Consider the following 17,039-nt stretch of genomic DNA (forward strand, 5'->3'; position numbering starts at 1 on the left):
GAAAATATAAGAAATTACATGTTATCAAGGGGGAACAAAATATAGGGAAGCTAATGCACACACTGGTGACGTCAAGTAGAGGAGCAATCTGATATGAAGCAAGCAAACCACATATTGCGTAATCACTTCTCCGTACAGATAAGCGTGACGGGCAATGATAACGCAGGCCAGGCGCTGCAGGTGGCTGGCTGTTATCGGAAGTTAATGATAAGTGTAGCGTTGTCAGCGGGTTGTCGCAAACGGGCCTTTGTTTTTCCTCTGAATTGCCTCCGTTGTTGTAAAAAAAAAAAAGGGTGTATTTGATGCTCATGATAAAAGTAAAGTTGTCAGCGGAATAAAAAAAAAAAAGTGTATTCGATGTTAATAATAGAGAGTAGAATCGTTAGCGGGTTGCCTCAAACGCACTTTTTTTCTTTGTTTGTTTTCTGTTTTTGCTTTTCCCTTGATCTGCTTCCGTTGCTGTAAAAAAAAAAAAAAGTGTATCAGAAGTTAATTTAATGATAGAGTAGAATTCTTAGCGGGTTGCCTCAAACGAACTTTTTTTTTTTTTTTTTTTTTTTTTTTAGCCTTGAGCTGCTTCCGTTGTAAAAAAAAAAAAAAAAAAAAGTGTATCAGAAGTTAATTATTTGAAAACGAATTGCCAGCGGATTTCCTCGAGTGGATTTTCTTGTTTATTCGTTTTCTGTTTTTTCCTTGAATTGCTTCCGCTGTTGTGAGGGAGGGTGCATCAGAAGATAATTTTAGGACCGCGTAGAATTGTCAGCGGTTATTCTCAATCGAGCTCCTTATTTATACATCATACATATATTTTTTTTTAATAAGCTGCTTCCGTCGCTGTAAGAAAAAAGTTGTTTGTTGCCATATTTCTCGTGTGATATTGAGAAGACTTTCCTCGTTCATGATCTGAAAAAAAAAAAAAAACGCGTGAAGATTAGTGTTTAGATTTTTATTTTATTTATTTATTTATTTATTTATTTATTTATTTATTTATTTTTTTTTGTTTTTTTTGAGGGGGGACGGTGAGGGGGAAGATCTGTTTTTACTGAGGAAGTATACATATTACGAGGCTTATCTTGAAGGAGAGGAGTAGGGGGAGGACCTTTCTCATATCGCCCGTAAAGAGAGTCAAGAAAATAGGTGATATCTTCTTCCTCTCTGCCTTAATCGCTACTGTGGTCGGCTACTCTGTATCTTGTCGCCAGTATCGTCTGTCCTCTGCATCCACTTCGTCCAGACCCAACTGCCTCATATCTCTCTCAATTCCGTCCCTCCATCTAAATCTCCGTCTTCACACAAAACACACATACAAAAGGAAACAAAGAGAAGCAGTAGGACACGTATGACCAAGCCTGTGTCCACACCCCACCATTGCAAGGTTCTAGAGTGGGGCATTTCCTTAACCGAACGCTGACCAAACGGCTGCTGATCGGTCCGCTGAATACGTAGAACTTATCCTTTCTTCGAGTGTAGTATTGTGACACGTTATAATTGACTAAGTGAGGTGAGGCAAGATGCTGGGGTGGGAGGGAAGGGGAAGAGGCAGGGTGGTTCAAGAAGAGGCAAGATGGGAGGGTGTGTGGGGGAGGAAGGGAGGGATGTGTGGCGCTGTATGGATGGGTTGTATGGCTGTAGGAGTGAGAAAAGAGGAAGAAAATGGGAGTGGAGGATATATGTATAGTGCTTCGTAAGGTGTGTGGTTAAGAGGAGTTGTATGGAGTATGTATGTATATTTGATGAGAGGAGTGGAAGAAAGAGGGGAAAAAGGAGTTTAATGGAGTACGTATATTTGTGAGGTTAAAATAAAAGAGATAAATGTGGTAGATGTTTAAAGTTCATGGCATTGAGGTCAAAAGGCTAGATAACTAAATAGAAAAATAGATAGATAAATACAGAGAGACCGAGAGAGAAAGAGAATATATGACACTCCCATCACACTTTCATCACGTTTTAAGACCTCGCCGTGCATAGATATGAAGCGACGTAGCAGAGTCACCTAGTAGCGAATCCTCTCCGCCCTTTCATTCAGTTCATACGAGGATGATGATGCGGCAAAAGCTCATATCATTCCTCTCCATGCCGTGAACATACCCCGAGGATGCCAGGCGATGGTGGTGGAGGTAGAAGTACTAGAGGGGAGAGGGGCAGGTCTTAATGTCGTGGTGATGTAATGGTGTGATGGTGTTGTGGGTATTCCTGGGTGTGGTGACAGGGCGGCGGCGGCATCGGGGACAAAGCCGTGTTGGGGCATGATAGAAAGACAAATGAGGAATGGCACAAGAGCGGGAGGGCAAGAGTGTGAGGATAGCTGCCAGGATAAGAAGGAAAGGCCAGCAGAAATTAATAGAGAGATAGGAAGTTAAACAGTGATAAAACGTAATAAAAAGACGAGGGAGAATAGGAAGACACAATAACGGGAAGGGAAGGGAAGGGAGTGAGGATAGCGGCCAGGATAAGAAGGAAAGACTAGCAGAAGTTAAAAGAGAGATAGAGAGTTAGACAGCGATAAAACATAATAAAAAGACAAGAGGGAGAATAGGAAGACACAATAACGGGAAGGGAAGGGAAGGGAGTGAGGATGGCTGCCAGGATAAGAAGGAAAGACCAGCAGAAATTAATAGAGAGATAGAAAGTTAGACAGCGATAAAACATAATAAAAAGACAAGAGGGAGAATAGGAAGACACAATAACGGGAAGGGAAGGGAAGGGAGTGAGCATGGCGGCCAGGATAGGAAGGAAAGACCACCAGCAGTAAAACAGAAGAAAGTTAAAAGAAAGTTAGACGGTGATAAAGCAAGATAAAAAGACAGAAAAGGCAGAATAGGAGGACACAGGGACGGGATGGGAAGGGAATGAGTATAGCGGCCAGGATAGGAGAGAAGGACCATCAATGAAGTAGATGAAGGAAAATGGAAATGAATAGAGAGAAAGTTAGTGATGAAGCAAAATAATGAGACAAGAGGGAAGAAAGGACGATGCGGGGAGGAGAGGGAATGAGGATAACCGCCAGAATAGGAAAGATCTGAAAAAGTAGTGGAACGAAAACGCAAATGAATAGGGAGAAAGTTAATGATGAAAAGACAAGAGGAGGGAGAACAGGAGGATACGGGGAAGAGAGGAAATGAGGATAATGGTCAGAATAGGAAAGATCTGAAAAAAGTAGTGGACGGAATATGCAAACGAGAGAAAATTAGTGATGAAGCATTATGAAAGACAGAGGAAGGAGGATAGGAGGATTCGGGGAAGGGAAGGAGGTGAGAATAGGAAAGGAGTTAAAAGAATAAAGTAGTGGAAGGAAAATGCAAATAAATAGAGAGAAATTTAGTGGCGAAGCATTATGAAAGACAGATGAGGGAGGATAGGAAAAAGGGAAGGAAGTGAGGATAGGAAAGGAGTTAAAAGAATAAAGTAGTGGAAGGAAAATGCATATGAATAGAGAGAAATTTAGTGACGAAGCATTATGAAAGACAGATGAGGGAGGATAGGAGGATACGGGGAAGGGAAGGAGGTGAGGATAGGCAAGGACTAGGAAGAAGCTGAAGTGGGGGGAAGGAAAACGTAAATGAGAGAAAAAGTTAGTAATGGAGCATGAGATAGATACAGAGAGAGAGAGAGAATTATATGACACTCCCATCACACTGTCATCACGTTTTAGGACCTCACCGTGCATAGATATGAAACGAGGGACAGAATGACACGAGAAGGGAAGGTAGTGAGGAGGATGGCCAGGCCCGTATACTCAAACGATTCAGCACCCAAGTACACAATTAACAAGGCGTTCATAGGAGTTTCGGGCATTTCCAGGGGTAGTTTTATGTCCCTGGTGGTAGTATGACCCTTCTTCTGTACCGTGAACCTAAAATAACAGTCGTAAGAACCTGATTGATCTACTGTTTGGCCCTTGGAAATAGTTGATGTTAGAGGTGGGAGCGTCTGAGTATACCGCCCCGGGATAGGAAGGAAAGTCCACCAGCAGTAAACTAAAGGAAAGAAAATGCGGAGAAGTGAGAAAATCAGACAGTGAGTGATAATGACGGAAAAAAACAGCGTAAGAATTTTTTTTTTTTTTTTTTACAACAAAGGAGACAGCTCAAGGGCACAAAAAAGGAAACAATAATAAAAAAGCCCGCTATTATTTTTTTTAATGAATGAAAAAATGAACAAATGAAGAGGGTGAAGCAACACAAAGAAGGATAAGGTGATAGGAGGAAAGGAATAGATAGAACAGCGATAAGGGAATGCAGTGGACAAAGATAAACTAGAGCAATGGAATACATGGAATAACGTAGGTAAAGAGGAAATTGAGAGGGATAGAAGTGATAAGCAGAGTGGGGAAAATAAAGTGTTTAGGGAGGAAGATACGAAACTTTGCGAACCATAGAATAGGGGAAGGGAGGGGAGGGGAGGTAGGCAAAGCGTTTCAGCCAGGCGGGGAGTGAGGAGAGGGGGCGAGGGAGATAATGTGTTACAGCTGAGTGGGGAGAGTGTTGGAAAGGGGAAGGGCAGGGGTGAAGAGGCAACACTTTATATCTGTGGAGAGTGTTGGGGAGAGGGGGGAAGGAGATTGTTTTGGGGAGGGATGGGGAGGTTATATGATACAGCTGGGTAGACTGTTAGGGAGGGGGGCTAAGGAAGATAATGTGTTGGGGAAGGGAAGGGGAGGAGGGATGGGGAGGCAATACGTTACAGTTGGGTGGAGAGAGTAGGGGAGAGAGCTGAGGAAGATGATGTAGTGGGCAAGGGAGGGGAAGGATGGGGAGGTAATTCGTTATATCTGGGGAGAGAGTTTTGGGGAGGGGGCTGAGGGAGATGATGTGGTGGTAAAGAGAAGAAGGGGAGGGGTAGACAGGCAATACATTACAGCTGTGAGGGGAGGGGAGGGCACGGGGGTAGGAGAGGGGAAGGGGTTTGAAGAGGATCAGCGGCACGTACGGCCAATCACGTGGCCCCACATGAGGATGGAGATTGTAACATTTTTCGTAGATAACAATAAGTGAGGCGATCGACGGGAGGGGAGGGTGACGGTGGCGGCGGCGGTGGGGGGCACAGGAGAGGGAAGGAGGACTGGGTGAGGAGGGTACCCGTGGGTAGCGTAGCGGCGGGCACCCTCGCTGCGTGGCCCGGCCTGCTCAGTTGGCTGCCGTGTGGCACTGTTGTTGGTGGTGCGCGGCGTGGTGCAGCGCTTCTCGTGCCCCCCTGAGCCACGCGCGTCGGGGAGTCACTCTACTGCGGTTGGTTACTTCCTGCTCCCCTCACACACATACGTACTCACTCCTCAGCCGCTACGTGGAGGGCCCAGCTATCATCTCACCTGGGCTTCATTTCCTTGGTTCCGCTGGTTTGTTGTCTTCGTTATACCACCGTTCCCTCGTCCTCCCCTCGTCCCCCTTCTCCCGTCCGGCGTGAGTGGGTGTGGCCGCCCGTCGTGTGTTTTTCGTACCGTCCGTCGTCCACTTGATACGCGCCGCCCTGCTCTGAGGATGTGTGGCGGCGGCGGCGGCGCACACCTGTGAGGCAACGGCTGGCCGGTGAGTGTGTGTGTGTGTGTGTGTGTGTGTGTGTTGATGCCATTTTATAACCCTCATTACTATGTTGCCCCCGTGTGTGTGTGTGTGTGTGTGTGTGTGTGTGTGTGTGTGTGTGTGTACCCGAGCTGCCATGTAGTGACGCTAACAAGGAGAATTAGTAAGTTAATTTTGAGTTGTTAGGCCTTCTCGCCCCCTCCTTGGCCTCCTCCTCCTCCTCCTCCTCCTCCTCCTCCTCCTCCTCTTCCTCTTCATCCACTTTATTCTCTCATTTCGTATTTTCGTTTTCTTTTTTGCTTTGCCTATACACAGTTGCCTCATCTCTTTGTTTGTTTGTTCCTCCGTCTCCTCTTCCACTTCAAACTCTCTCTCTCTCTCTCTCTCTCTCTCTCTCTCTCTCTCTCTCTCTCTCTCTCTCTCTCTCTCTCTCTCTCTCTCTCTCTCTCTCTCTCTCTCTCTCTCTCTCTCTCTCTCTCTCTCTCTCTCTCTCTCTCTCTCTCTCTCTCTCTCTCTCACCTTCTCTTACTCTCCCTTCCATCAGATGCTTCCCCTCAGATGCCTCACAGTCTTCCATTAATTTTCTTCATTTTTTCTTTAACTGTTCTACGTTTTAATTCAAATTTTCTTGTGTTATTTGCTTTCCCCTTTTAGTCATTATCTTCATTTTATTTTTGCTTCGTATTTCGTATTGCTTCTTTATTTTCTTCCTTCTCTCTCTCTCTCTCTCTCTCTCTCTCTCTCTCTCTCTCTCTCTCTCTCTCTCTCTCTCTCTCTCTCTCTCTCTCTCTCTCTCTCTCTCTCTCTCGTCTATAGGCCCACTGTCTGCTGGATGCATTCCTCGGCGGGGGGGCGGGGAGGTCAGGGGTCACACTCAAGGTCAGGAGGTCAAGTGTTAGTGTCTGGGAGAAGGTGGAGGCAAGGGGAAAACCTCCTCCACCTCCTCCTCCTCCTCCTCCTCCTCCTCCTCCTCCTCCTCCCCCCCCGTGGTTCAGTTACATCCGCGTTTTCTTCCTTTCCGCTATCTCAGTTTTCCCTTCTCATTCCTAAATTCATGGTGTTGTTTTGTGTGTGTGTATATTGAGGTGATGTTTTTAATTCCGGTATGGTATTTCTTTGATTTTATTTTTTCTTTCCAACGACGTACTTGGAGTCATGATTTTTTTTATTATTTTTTTTATTATGAGGAAAGAAATGGTCAGATCGACTCATATTCTTTTCCTATTCAAATGTTAATGTTCTCTCTCTGGTTCTCTCTTCTCTGTGTTATAAAATTACATCTACATTTCTTTATTTATCTTAGTAATTAGCTGCTCAAATCCATTAGCATATTATTAGTAACTTATTATTCATATTTTCTTTACCTTTTTCTCAAAGGCTCGTGTTCGCTGTCTCGTTAATGTTCTCTCCTAAAATTACATCTCCATTCCTTCATGTGTCTTCGTAATTAGATACTAAACCCATTACCATATGTTTACGCTACAAAAAAAAAAGCTTGTTCTCGCCCGTATGGTAGTAAGGCTTCAACGAGACCAACGAGCTTTAATTTCATCTGGCCACCACATCCACTCGTTAGCCTGTCACTCGGTCCGCCAGCCCGTCTCCATCTGCGTCATATATTACTTGAAAAAACATCATCCCTCCTCCCCCCCTCTTGGCCGTGCTCAAGTTACACCCTCCCATAGAAATCCCTCACTTTATAAGCACTTAAATCTCGTTGTTACCTATTCTTCCCTCGCACATAGGCCCCATCATGGCTCTAGATTCACCACCGCCCTCCTCTCTCCCTCCCTCCAGCCCACCCTTACGTCACCCCTCCGTAAAGGTCTTCTGGCGTGTGTTGGGGCTAAAGGGTAAGGGGTCACTTAATTCTTCTCTCTGTGCTCCCTTAATCACTCATAGTCACCCCGAGTCACAATGGGTTCTTAGTCCTCTACGTTTGAGTCCTTCTTTTTCTCTCTCTCTCACCCCACGAAGCGTCAGTTGTCTCCCCTCACTGGTGTCACTTTTCCCTCCTCCTCGTCTTCCTCCTCTTCTTCTTCCTCCTCCTCCTGACGCTCTAAGTCTTGGCGGGTCGTTTGTCATCACAGATTAAAATGAGACTGCAATTTATTGTTTGACGGATCAACAGAGAAAGAGAGAGACGTTGTGTGTGTGTGTGTGTGTGTGTGTGTGGCTAGACAAAGGAAACAGATAAGGATTGTGCGTCAGTGAGGGAAAGAGGAAAAACCGACGAGTGCTGATAATGGAGAAAAGAGAGAGAGAGAGAGAGAGAGAGAGAGAGAAAGGCACTCACAGTACACCCTCATAAAGCAGTAAGCGAGGAGATACTGAATGAATATTTATCGAAGTATTAAGAGTCTTGCCGATGGTGTGTGTGTGTGTGTGTGTGTGTACAAGAGGCGCGTGGCGGGCGTGGGTCGTATGGAAGGAGGCAGAAGGAGGAAGGGAGTGGAGTGGAGAGGAAAAGGAGGAGGAGGAGGTTTGTGGGAAGGATAGTACCACTTGAGTGTGCTAATGGCGGAGAAAAGAGGAGGATTGAGGGAGTGGAGCAGGAGTAGAAGGAGAGGAGGGGAGGAGGTAAGAATGAGGGTGAGGCAGGAAGAGGGAGAGAACGAGGGTGGAGGAGGAAGAGGTTGGGTAGGTTGGCAGAGGGAAAGAAAGAAGAGAAAGGAGGAAAGGATTGCAAGGAAACACAAACTTACGTCACCATAGATTTAAAGGTTGAAGAAATGATGGGAAAAGAAGGAAAGGGAAGAGGAGAGAAGGGATAAAATTATTGCAAAGAAACACAAACCCACTATTTTATTAAGTAGCAAGTGAGGAAGGGAAGGGGAGGGAAGGGAAGGGCAGGGAAAGGAAAAATAGGGAAGGGTTTTAAATATTACTAAGAAACACAAATCCTCTTCATGACAAATTTAAGGAAGGAAAAAAGGGAGGGGAAAACACACACACACACACACACACACACACACACACACACACACACACACACACACACACACACACACACACACACACACACACACACACACACTCCAGGTTTCCCCTCCCCGCCCAGCCTCTTACCCTCCCCCCCTCTGAACAGGCTGGGTTATGTGGAGTCATGTTTGGCCTCCACCGCTCAGTAGGGTCAGACACGTTGGGTTTACCTGCCTCATATAAGGTGCGCCAGGTGTGGCCTATACCTCGTCTAGGGGTCACGCTAATCTACTCTTTGTATACGGTTATTGAGTTAGTTAGAGTCAGCTAGTTAGTCAGATAGTACGTCAAGTTTATAGACAAGTCAGTTAGTAAGTTTGTTAGTTGGTTTATAAGTCAGTCAGGTAGTTAGTTAATTGGTTAGCGTGTGAGTTAGTTAAACAGTATCAGTTGTTATTCAGTCAATTAGAAAGTTAGTCAATTTGTTCGTCAGTCAGTCAGTTGGGTAATCAGTTAGCTCGGCAATCTCATAGTTATTCAGTTATTTAGCGAGTCAAATTGTTAGTAAGTTGGTATGTTTTTTAGTTTGTCTCTCTGTTAGTTATTCAGTTAGTTAGTGACTTGATTACAGACAAAGTTCAGTTCACAATACAATAAATACAAAAATACCAAACTGAAAAGCAACTTCTGAAAAACTTCAACTTTATCAGAAAAAAAAAAACTGAACACAAAAAAATCGATTACCTCCTATAATTAAACGTTGATCTAATGCAACACGTAACCCACAAAAAAGGTGAATGATGGTTAAGACTAAACACACACACACACACACACACACACACACACACACACACACACACCGAGTTATGAGCAGTGGGGGCGACAGTTCCCTCACCTTGACGCGGCCGACAGGTGTTCTCCGGCTCACACCTTATCTATGGAGAGTCACGCGTCTCTTTAATTGGTGGAGGCAGGTGTGACCGCCTCTCCTTGTTGACGCGGGAGGGACAGGTGCAGCTTGCCTTACGTGTGTGTGTGTGTGTGTGTGTGTGTGTGTGTGTGTGTGTGTGCTCTCCTTTCACTGCTAGAACTGGGACATATCCATTCCTTGTCTTGCATTTATAGGCTGGGTAAAGGAATTGACTTTCACTGAGAGAATGACAACTATATGTATGTACGTGTGTGTGTGCGTGTGCGTGTATTGATCTACCATCTGGTTTTTACGAGATATAAAAGTTGTGAGTGAGGTGATAAATACGGGAGAAAAACCTGAATTAAGAGTTGTGAGCTGATAAACGTCAGATAAGGATCCGAACCAAAAGATATTATTTAGATGATCAGGGCTAAAGAGGGACATGAAAATTAGTGCTGAGGGAGATGATAAGCACGAGAGAACCTGAAACAAGAGTCGTGAGTGAGTTGGTAAACACAGGGAAAGGACCTGAAATAAATGTGTGACATATAGAGCAAACTGTTCCGAATGTCTAGCGCCAACATTGACAGGTGTGAAAGTAACAACCTGGCGTGCTCGGTGAAGGGAGAGGGAAGAGACGGACAGCGAGGGTGGCCATGGGTGACTAAGAGAAGGAGGGTGGGAGGGAGGGTGGAAGGAAGGGAGGGAGAGGGTGGTAGGGAGGGAGGGAGGTGGTCGTGGGTGTGGCAGCGTGTAGGTCCTAATGGTTTATTCACGTGAGAGACAAAGACTCATCCGCCACGCTGGAAATTACTCACACCACTGGACTGTGCATGCGTACGGGCTTATACACACACACACACACACACATACACACACACACACACACACAGGTTGTCAAGAGATGTCAGGTGGGATGTAGTTACTCTTGATGGTTAACTGAGGAGAGAGAGAGAGACTTGGCAATAGGATGGGATGTCAGTGGCTATGGTAGGTAGAAACACACACAGACACACACACACACACACACACAGATGGCTTACCACTTGATCACTTCATTCCACTTCGCACTATTTATTATTATTATTATTATTATTATTATTATTATTATTATTATTATTATTATTATTATTATTCGTTCAGTTTATGTATGCCAGTCTGTGCTGTTTGTTCTTCCTTTTTTTGTTCTTCGTCTTCCCTCTCTATTTGTTATCGTGCGTTTCTCTTTGCCTTTATATTTTTCTTTGTCTCTTTATCTTCCTGTCTCTTCCTGTATTTATTCAATTCCATCGTTCTTTCTTTATTGTTCCTTTTCTCCATTTTCTGTTGGACTTTCTTCAGTGATCTTCCTTTTTATTTATTTATTTCCTTCTTTACATCTCTTTATCATGTTCTGTCTCTTCCTTTCTTTCATACCTTCCTTCCTTCATACTTTCCTTCCTTCTTTGTTTCTGCTTTCTTATTTGTTTTTTTCTGTATTTCTTATTTTCTCATCATTTCCTTCTTATTTCTCTATTTACACTCGTGACTCCACTTAATTCATCCACCAGCAAAGAGAGAGAGAGAGAATGATACTGACATGCGCTACGCCACAATTGATGATAATTACCATTCAAGGCTTCTTCACAGTGCGTCTTGCGTCCCTCTCCCTCACTCCTCTTATGCTATATTCTCTCTCTCTCTCTCTCTCTCTCTCTCTCTCTCTCTCTCTCTCACACACACACACACACACACACACACACACACACACACACACACACACACCGTATTTTCTTCCCTCCTCTCATCCCTTATTCAATTTCATCTTTCTTTTCCTTCTGTCACTCCATCTTTTCCTTCCTCTTCACTCGCTCACTCACTCACTCGCTCACTCACTCACTCGCTCACTCACTCACTCACTCACTCACTCTTCTCTCCCTGCCAAAGTATGCGTCATTACGTTATGTTTGGCCTGTGTGTGTGTGTGTGTGTGTGTGTGTGTGTGTGTGTGTGTGTGTGTGTGTGTGTGTTATTGGTCAGCGGATGTCTTTAAGATTAAGATTTAAGATTATGGAAACACCGTGGACTTTAAAACATCCTGTGTGTGTGTGTGTGTGTGTGTGTGTGTGTGTGTGTGTGTGTGTGTGTGTGTGTGTCATGAAGTTGTAATGAGTAGCAAATCTTGTTTCCCTAAATCTGCCTTTTTTTTATTTTGTTTATCATTATCATTATTGTCGTCATCACCTTCATTAGCTTCTCTTATTGCCATTTTCTCTTTCACCTTTTTTTCCCTTTTAATTTTTCTTCCTCTTTTTTTTTTCTTATTTCATTATTATATTGTATTAGCATTGTTACTGTTACTTCTGCTACATCCATTGCGTTTATTACTACTACTACTACTACTACTACTATTTCTACTACTACTTTCCGCCTCTTTTCCTGTCTCTCTGTCTGTATATCGTCCTGTCTGTCTGTCTGTCTTGCTAGATCGGTGAGTAGTAAGCTAACTGTCTGTCTGTTTGTGTGGGTTGGAGACGAGGGACTGGAGGGAAGGATGGAGTGAAAGAGGAAGAGGAAGAGGAAGAGTAAAGGGAGGGATGTAGGGTAGCAAGGGCGAGTGTTGAAGGACGTGAGGGAAGGGAAAGGAGGGAAGGAGTAACATATGGAAGGGGAGTTACGGAGGAAAAGGAAAAGTGTGGAGGAACAAAAACGAAGAAGAGGGGAGGAACGAGGAACAATTAAGAATGAGAAGGAGGGAGATAACGAAGATGAAGGGGAGAGGGGGAGAGGGAAGAAAAAGAAAGTAGGGCAAGTGAAGGGAGCATGAGGAAGGAAAGGGGGGAAGGGGGAAGTGATGAGAGGGTGAATGAGGAAGGGGAAGTGGAGGGAAGAGAGAGGAGGAGGAAGAGTGAAGGAAGAGGGTTAGAATCCCTCCCCTTGTGCTTAACTCCCCTCTTCCTGCTCTCTCTCTCTCTCTCTCTCTCTCTCTCTCTCTCTCTCTCTCTCTCTCTCTCTCTCTCTCTCTCTCTCTCTCTCTCTCTCTCTCTCTCTCTCTCTCTCTCTCTCTCTCTCTCTCTCTCTCTCTCTCTCTCTCTCACCTCAGCAGCATTGGCCCTCTCAAACAATAGGCCTACTCTCTCTCTCTCTCTCTCTCTCTCTCTCTCTCTCTCTCTCTCTCTCTCTCTCTCTCTCTCTCTCTCTCTCTCTCTCTCTCTCTCTCTCTCTCTCTCTCTCTCTAACACAAATGTCTATAATTTTCTTCCTTTTTTCCTCCTCCTTCTCCTCCTCCTCCTCCTCCTCACTTCTAAATACTTTCTTTTCTTTCCTCTCCACACTCTTCTTCCCCTCCAAGGAAACAGATGTCTTTCCTCCCTTCTCCTAGTGACCTCTCCTCCTCTTCCTCCTCCTCCTTCTCCACCACCACCTTCGTGAGAATGGAAGCAGTTTCTTGTTTTTTTTTTTGTGAGTATCGGTAAGAGAAGGAAAAGGAGGAGAAAAAAGAAGAGAAGGAGGAGGAGGAGGAGGAGGGGGGGGTGTAGGAGTAGGACCTATGAATCGTCCTGTACAATACCAGTTATAATGAGTTCTGGCATGATATTCTTTGTATAATGCACTCCTCCTCCTCCTCCTCCTCCTCCCCCTCTTTCTTTTCCTCCTCCTCTTCTTCCTCCTCTTCATTTTTTTCCTCCTCCTCCTCCTCCTCCTCCTCCTCGCTTTTACTGAACTGCCTTGTGAGTTAGAAAGGAAAGGAGGAAGGAAGAATGTAGAAATGGAAGAGGAGGAGGAGGACAAGAGGAAAACACAAGAAATACGAGAGAGGGAAGCGATGGGAGAGAGAGAGAGAGAGAGAGAGAGAGAGAGAGATGTGGGGGGGGGGGACAGGGTTACCGGAACACCCCACTTAACTCTCAGGTGGCGTTTCTTTTTCTCCCTATCCTCCCTGTTCTCTCCCTTCTTCTTCCTCCATTTTTATTCATCCCTCTCATCTTCCCTCCGTCTGTTCCATTTTCGCTTTCCTCCTTCATCCATTCTTCTTTTTTTTCTTTTTATCTTCCTTCTCTTCCTCTCTCCCTTATTCCTTCCTTCCTTCCCCTTTCTCCCTCTCCTCGTCGTCTTTCTCCTCAACCCTTTAAACATTCGCAGGTGTTTTCTTTTTCCTCTTCCTCTTCTTCCTCCTCCTCCTCCTCCTCCTCTTCCTCTTCTTAACTCTTCATTCAAGTTATTTATTCATGTTCCTTCTTTGCTTCATTCCTCCTCTCTTGTTTTTGTTGCCACCTCCTCCTCCTCCTCCTCCTTCTCCTCCTCCTCCTCCTCCTCCTCCTCCTCCTTCTCCTCCTCCTCTCTCTTTATGCAATCATCTTATTCCCACTGTCTACTTTTCTTCCTCTCGTCTCTCGCCTCCTCCCTCTTCTCTTTGTTCTCTGCTTTTTTCCTCCTTCCCTCTTCTCCTCCCTTAACCTTCCATCATCTTTTCTTTCATTCCTCTTACACTTCTTTCTTTGCCCAACGTCTCTCTCTCTCTCTCTCTCTCTCTCTCTCTCTCTCTCTCTCTCTCTCTCTCTCTCTCTCTCTCTCTCTCTCTCTCTCTCTCTCTCTCTCTCTCTCTCTCTCTCTCTCTCTCTCTCTCTCTCACACACACACACACACACACACACACACACACACACACACACACACCTCTGACGCAACACCCCAGTAACAACACACGATAATTTTACTACTACTACTACTACTACTACTATTACTATTACTACTGCTACTACTACTACCATTGACTAAGGAACCGCAACCATGAAAGGAACACAATCACCTCCACTACCACCATCACCACCACAGGCAACAACAACAGCAACAACAACAACGACAACAACAACAATTACACATCCCCTGCCTGCTTTTCTGCCTTTCCGGGAATACTTGAAGAAGCGCCCATCGACTTGCTCAATAATACTTGCGAGAGAAAAAAAGTAAAGAAAGGAGAAGAGAGAGAAAGGAATAATAAATAGAAAAAGAAATAAGAAAGAAAATATTAAGTTTGTAGTTTGTACATTCCTCGTATCATTTTTTTTTTTGCCTTTTTTTGTTTGACTTTCGAATGTCATGAATGTTTTTGTTTGTTTTGTCTGTTTAATTAATGTGGATTTGGGATACGTGTGTGTGTGTGTGTGTGTGTGTGTGTGTGTGTGTGTGTGAGAGAGAGAGAGAGAGAGAGAGAGAGAGAGAGAGGCTTAGGGTTCAAGAGGGGGCTGGAGTTACTTCTTCGGTCTTCTAGTGTTCCCAAGGCAATTTGTAGTGTAAACAAAGGTGTGGGGGTGGAGGGGGGGTTGACGGGAAGGGGGCGTGTGGAAGGGGAGTGTGGGGGTGCAAGGGGTAAGGTGGGAGGGGAAACTTATGGTAACTGGGGTTCAGGAAGGGAAGGAGAGGAGAGGGGACGGGAGGAGGTCGGGGTAAGAGGTAAGGGGAGGGGAAGGTTATGGTAAAGGAGGGTCAGAAAGGGAAGGGGAGGGGAGCTGTAAGAGGTGAAGGGGAAGGGGTAGGAAGGGGGTAGTAATATCATATGAAGGGAAGCAGTTAAAGGGAAGGGGAGGGGAGCTTTAAGAGGTGAAGGGGAAGGGGTAGGAAGGGGGTAGTGATATCAGGTGATGGGAAGCAGTTAAAGGGAGGGAGAGGTGAGCTGTAAGAGGTGAAGGGGAGGGGTAGGAAGGGGGTAGTGATATCAGATGAAGGGAAGCAGTTAAAGGGAAGGGGAAGGGGGAGGGTAGAGCTATGAGGTGAGGGGGAGGTGAAGGTGAAGGAGATGTTAGGTCAGCGATGAGGTAATTTCCTGAGTCCTGCGATTTTATTTCTTTCATTCTACTTCCCTATTACCATCCTACTTGTCTCTCTTCTTACCCTCTTCCCCACCTCTTCAACCTTCTCCTTTTCTTTTTGCAGTTCCTTGTCTCCTTTGTTACCCTCTCCTCTTCCTCATCCCGTTTTCTTCTCTTAGTTCTTTTTCTCACCATTTCTTCCTCATTTTCTCACGCTCTCGTTTCCTCCCATTGCCTCCCATCCCTCCTCCTCCTCCTCCTCCTCCTCTTCCACTTCCCCTCACAGATTACCTATCATCACCTCCTATCAGACCCCCCTCACCACACCCTTCCTTCGCTCTCCTTCTCTTTTCCTTCCATCATACACTCCCTCCCTCTCCCTTCTTTCTTCCTTCTCCCAATCTTCTTCCCCGCCGTCTCCCCACTTCTCTCCCCCTCTTCTCCCTACCTTCCCTCATACAACCAATCTCCCTTCCCCCCTCCTTACCTTCTTCCCTCCCTCCTTTGCTCTCCCTACCCTCCACTTCCCTCTCCATCTCTCTTTCCCCTCTCCCCCCACCCCCCTCGTGTAAGAATAGAGATGCCTGCCCCACGTAAGCCTAAGGAGGAGGAGGAGGAGGAGGAGGAGAAGGAGGAGGAGGAGTGGTTTGGGGAATAATGTGTTTCGCTACGAGCCTCCATCACCACCACCACCACCACCACCACCACTATCAACAACAACACCACTATCACCACCTTCACCACCTCCACCACCTATAATCATATCCACCGCGTCCTTCTCTCTCCCTTCCTTTTTCTCCCTCCTACCACCTCCACCTTCTTATCCTCCTCTTTACCTCCCCTTCTCCTATTCCTTAATTTGTCTACTTAGTTTTCTTTCTTCGTCTTCACTTCCCTTTATTATCATCTTCCTTCTCTCTCTTTCGTATCCCTTTCTTCAGTCTACCCTTAACACCTTCCTCCCCTGCATCGTTTTCTCCCACACTTCTCCCCTGCATCCTCAGCATCCCTCCCCATCTTCATCTCCCCAACTTATATCATATTTACCTTTCTCCCATTCATCACATTTTTCCCTCCCCTCCACCACCATCATCACCGCCCTGCCACCCCCCCCCCCCTCCTCCCATCCATTTCCTCCACTCTTCATCATTTTCTCCCTTTTCTCCCTCCTAGTTCTCCGTTCACCCTCTTCATCTTCCTCATCTCCTCCTTAACTCTTCCATCTCCTCTTCCAACTCATCTCTCATTACTGATCCCGCCTCCACAACCATCACCTCCCTCCCCTCGCCCTTCTCCTCCTCTTCTATTTCCTCATTTTTCCTCTCTTCTTCATTCCTCCTCCTCGTCCTCCTCCTTCCCCCTGTCGTAAGTTATTCCTTCACGTCATTTTTTTTCATTTTTTCTTAAGTAAACAGTTTATTCTTAGAGTTTGTGGGTTTCTTTTTTATTTTTATTTTTGTCTCTACGCCGTTCTGTTTATTTTCGGTGGTTCGTAAAAAAATATGTATAAGAATTCCGACGTGTGTTCAACCTCGTAAGGAAAAAAAATGGCCCTGTGCTTTCGATATTGAACTGCTCGCTGTGTGTGTGCTGTGATTTGCGTTTTTTTTTTTTTTTCCCTAGAGCTGTTTTGCCCTTCATCTGTTCTTTCTCGTTTTCTCTCCGTCCCTGCCTTTTTCTCATAGGTACTGGCCGTTCCTCTTTCTCTCCGTCCCACCCTCTTTCCTATATTTCTCTCCGTCCCGCCCTCTTTCCTATATTTCTCTCCGTCCCACCCTCTTTCCTATATTTCTCTCCGTCCCACCCTCTTTCCTATATTTCTCTCCGTCCCACCCTCTTTCCTATATTTCTCTCCGTCCCACCCTCTTTCCTATATTTCTCTCCGTCCCACCCTCT

The 17,039-nt window shown here is 45.4% G+C and overlaps 1 protein-coding gene across 1 annotated transcript in view; it reads left to right on the forward strand.

Annotated features, from left to right (window-relative positions):
- LOC127001768 (uncharacterized) overlaps nt 1-17,039 on the forward strand; it is a gene marked incomplete at its 5' end in the record, with an annotated part of 62,072 nt that overhangs the window by 18,179 nt on the left and 26,854 nt on the right.

Source organism: Eriocheir sinensis, chromosome 21 (assembly GCF_024679095.1).
Source record: "Eriocheir sinensis breed Jianghai 21 chromosome 21, ASM2467909v1, whole genome shotgun sequence".
Taxonomy (NCBI): domain Eukaryota; kingdom Metazoa; phylum Arthropoda; class Malacostraca; order Decapoda; family Varunidae; genus Eriocheir; species Eriocheir sinensis.